Genomic DNA, 4,438 nt, shown 5'->3' with positions numbered 1-4,438 from the left:
GTGAACAGAACCTAAGATAGAGTGTCATTCTTTAACTTTTCAAATAATATTTACTGAGCATTTACTATGTGCCAAGCACTATGTGACGTTTTTTGAATCTGTCAACTCATTTAATCCTCATAATAAACCTATGAATACTTTTCTTATTTTACAAATGAGAAAATTGAATCTTAATACCTTGCCCAAAGTCCACAGCTAATAGATGTCAGAACCAAGCTGAAACCCTGTTCTGCTTCCCAAGCCATATTTACAACCCCTATGCTGTATTTTTGAGGACATATAATTTCCCCTGGTAAAGAGGCCAACTCATAATCTGTCAAGCCCTCCATCAATGGAAGACTATTAAAAATAAATGGTGAAAATTCCAGTGCAAAAACCAGATTCTCACATATTTCTCATATTAAAATTTCCTTTTCCTAATCCAGAAGACTAGATTTTTATAACTGGGAAGAATAAGCAGTCTTCTGGGAAACACGTTATAGCCATTCCTTAGAGATATTTCAGGCTCAGTTCTAGATCACTACAATAAAGTGAATATCCCAATAAAGTCAAATGAATTTTTGGATTTCCCATTGCATATAAAAGTCATGTGTATACTATATTACTGTCCGTTAAGTGTGCAATACCATTATGTCTGAAAAACCATGTACATACCTTAATTTAAAATATTGTAAAAAATGCTAACCGTCATCTGAGCTTTCAGTGAGTCATAATCTTTTTTGTGGTGGAGGGTCTTGCCTTAATGTCAGTGGCTATTGACTGATCAGGGTGGTGGTTGCTGAAGGGTTTGGGGTGATTGTGGCAATTTCTTTTTTTTTTTTTAAAGATTTTTTATTTATTTGCGAGAGAGAGAATGAGAGACAGAGAGCACGAGAGGGAAGAGGGTCAGAGGAAGAAGCAGACTCCCTGCTGAGCAGGGAGCCCGATGTGGGACTCGATCCCGGGACTCCAGGATCATGACCCGAGCCGAAGGCAGTCACTTAACCAACTGAGCCACCCAGGCGCCCCGATTGTGGCAATTTCTTAAAATGACAATGATTTTTGCCACATTGATCCATTTTTCCTTTCATGAATGATTTCTCTTTGGTATGCAATGCTGTTTGATAGCATTTTACCCACAATAAAGCGTCTTTCAAAATTGGAGTCAATTCTCTCAAACCCTACCACTGTTTTATCAACTAAGTTTATGGAATATTCTAAATTCTTTGTTGTCATTTCAACAATCTTGACAACATGTTCACCAGTAGTTTCCATCTCAAGAAATCACATTCTGTGCTCATCCATAAGAAGCAATGCTTCATCCAGGAGACTGCAACAGTTCAGTCACATCTTCAGGCTCCACTTCTACTTCTAGTTCTCTTGCTGTTTCCACCACATCTGCAATTACTGCCTCCACTTGGAATCCCTCAAAGTCATCCACGAGGGTTGGAATCTACTTCTTCCAAATTCCTGTGAATGTTGATATTTTGACCACTTTCTATGAGTCATGAATGTTTGTTTTTTGTTGTTGTTTTTAAACCCAACATGGGGCTTGAACTCATAACCCTGAGATCAAGAGTCACATGTTCTATCAACTGGGCCAGCCAGGTATCCCACCAATGTTCTTAATGGCATCTAGAATGGTGAATTCTTTCCAGAGGTTTTCAATTTACTTTGCCCAGATTCATCAGAGGCAGGTATAGCCTTAAGACCCATATTTCTTAAATAATAAGACTTAAAGTCAAAATGATTTTTTGATCCAGGGGCTGTAGATGTTGTGTTAGAAGGTATGAAAACAACATTAATTTCATTGTCCAGTTCCATCAGAGCTCTTGGGTAACCAGGTGCATTGTCAGTGAGCAGGAATATTTTGGAAAGGAACACTTTCTTCTGAGCAGCAGGTCCCAACAGTGGGCTTAAAACATTCAGTAAACCATGTTGTAAACAGATTTGCCATCATCCGGGCTGTAGTTAATGCCTTATCAGCAATAAGGCTGTTTTATTTATTTATTTATTTATTTTTTAAGATTTTATTTATTTGACAGAGAGAGACACAGTGAGAGAGGGAACACAAGCAGGGGGAGTGGGAGAGGGAGAAGCAGGCTTCCCGCTGAGCAGGGAGCCCGATGCGGGGCTCCATCCCAGGACCCCGGGACCATGACCTGAGCCGAAGGCAGACGCTTAATGACTGAGCCACCCAGGCGCCCCAAGGCTGTTTTATTTTTTAACATTTATGTGTCCTCTGGAGTAGCACTTTTAATTTCTTTCAAGAGCTTTGCCTTTGTGTTCACAACTTGGCTAACTGTTAAGCACAAGAGGCCTAGCTTTCAGCCTATCTTGGCTTTTGACATGCCTTCTTCATTAAGCTTGATCATTTCTAGCCTTTGATTTAAAGTTAGAGACATGTGATCTTCTTTTCACTTGAACACCTAGAGGCTCCTATAGGTTTCTTAACTGGACTAACCCAGTATTGGTTGTGTCTCAGGGAATAGGGAGGCCTGAGGAGGTGGCGAGAGATGGAGGAATGGCTGGGGCAGTCAGTCATTGGGGAGCCAGAACACACAAAATATTTATTAATTATGTTTACCATCTTATATGGGCACAGTTCATGTTGCCCCCAAACAATTACAATATTAACATCAAAGTTCACTGATCACAGATGATGGTAACAAATATAATAATAATGAATATTTTGAAATATTACAAGAATTACCAAAATGTGACACAGAGACATGAAGTCAGCAAGTGCTGTTGGAAAAATGGTGACAATAGACTTGCTCAATGCAGGGTTGTCACAAACCTTCAATTTGGAGAAAACACAGTATCTGGAAGTGCAATAAAACAAAGCATGATAAATAAGTTATGACTGTATATACACATCATATAGTCTTTAGACTTGTTCCTGGAATATTTACAGGGGATTTGCTTTGTGATAAGCTCAGAAGATAAAAAAGTGCTTGCCCTTATGAAATCTACAGTTTAGTAAAGAAGACTGACCTATGAAGATCTAGAATACAAGGTGATAAATGCTGTAATAAAAATATGTGGTAGCCAGACAGAAAGAGCAAGGAATTCTGAGTCAGGGCTAAAGATGGATTTAGGGAATCAATCTGAGTCTTAAAGAATGGATAGGATTTTAATGTTTTATTTTATCTTATTTTAATTTTACTAGTCTTATTTTTTGTTTTGTTTTATTTTTAAAATAAGCCATACCAGAATTGGTATGGTTTTGGTAAACCATACCAGAATTGTGTTTGCTCTTGTAGTCTGAGCAGCAATGCTTCTTTTTCTAATTGATTGATAAAGTAGGCTGGGTCACTGCTGTCTTTAAGATGACCCAAAATTATTTTACAATTAGAATTTTTGCATCCAAACAGGGATTGCTTATATTCATAGCTATATTAAACACCTGATTCTAAAATTGAAAATTTAAAGTGTCAAATGTTTCTAATCTGGAGAACACAACCTAGAGATGTTAATGGCAGCACTGGATTAGGAGAGTAATTTCCTATCTGTGGACTAAGCTCTTCAGGGGGACTGAAGTTTATTGAGATGGGTGTTCAAATCCATATGCATATATGCTTTCTTTTTTCAAGCCACAGATACCAGAGGTCTTATCTTGTGTGGCTGCAATAAGACAAAGTGGTTGAGAATATAAGGTTTTGGAGTTGTGCTGCCTGAATACAAACCCCAGCTTTATCATTAAGTGAGTGAACTTGGTTAAGCCACTTAATTTTTCCATGCCTCAATTTCCTCATTAGTAGAGTGAGGAGAATATTAAACTCACCTCAAAGAATAGTTTTAAGACTTGAATTAAAAATATATACATATGGAACACTTAGAACACTGGCTGATACATGATGACTGCTCAATAAATATCAATTATCGTTATGTATGGGAGTTGGGAAAGCAGATCACTGACATTCTTTTGACATTAAAAGATATTCTTTGTGGGTTATTTCTGAAAAAGCTGGGACTCACTAGTCTGCAGTAGATCCTTGCTTATTCAAAGAAGCCTATCTCAGTGGACTCCCCAGGTCCTTTTCTCCTCTTCTTACTTCCTTTCCTACTAGTTTTGTTTTGTTTTTTGGGGTTTTTTGGTCTTGTTTTGTTTTGGTCCATAGTTTACACATTGGTACCTCTAACCTGTATGTATTAATTAAGAGTGTTTTCACCTAATTAATAGTAGTGTCAGGGAGGAAGACCTGCTTGCCCTTCAAGGTCCTTCTAGCTAGACTTAGAATCAAATTGATATGAGACAGGAGAAAATCAAATTTCATAGGCTATGTAGGGGGCGTAGCAAGATGGCGGAGGAGTAGGAGACCTGGATTTCGTCTCCTCTCAGGAATTCAGCTGGATAGGGATCAAACCATTCTGAACACCTACAAACTCAACAGGATATTGAAGAAAAGAGCAACAACTCTCTCATCAGAAAAGCGACCACTTTCTGGAAGGTAGG

Source organism: Leptonychotes weddellii, chromosome 4, assembly GCF_054177405.1.
Source record: "Leptonychotes weddellii isolate Sample4059 chromosome 4, ASM5417740v2, whole genome shotgun sequence".
In the NCBI taxonomy this organism is placed as follows: Eukaryota; Metazoa; Chordata; class Mammalia; order Carnivora; family Phocidae; genus Leptonychotes; species Leptonychotes weddellii.
Note: the sequence above shows the minus strand (reverse complement) of the source record.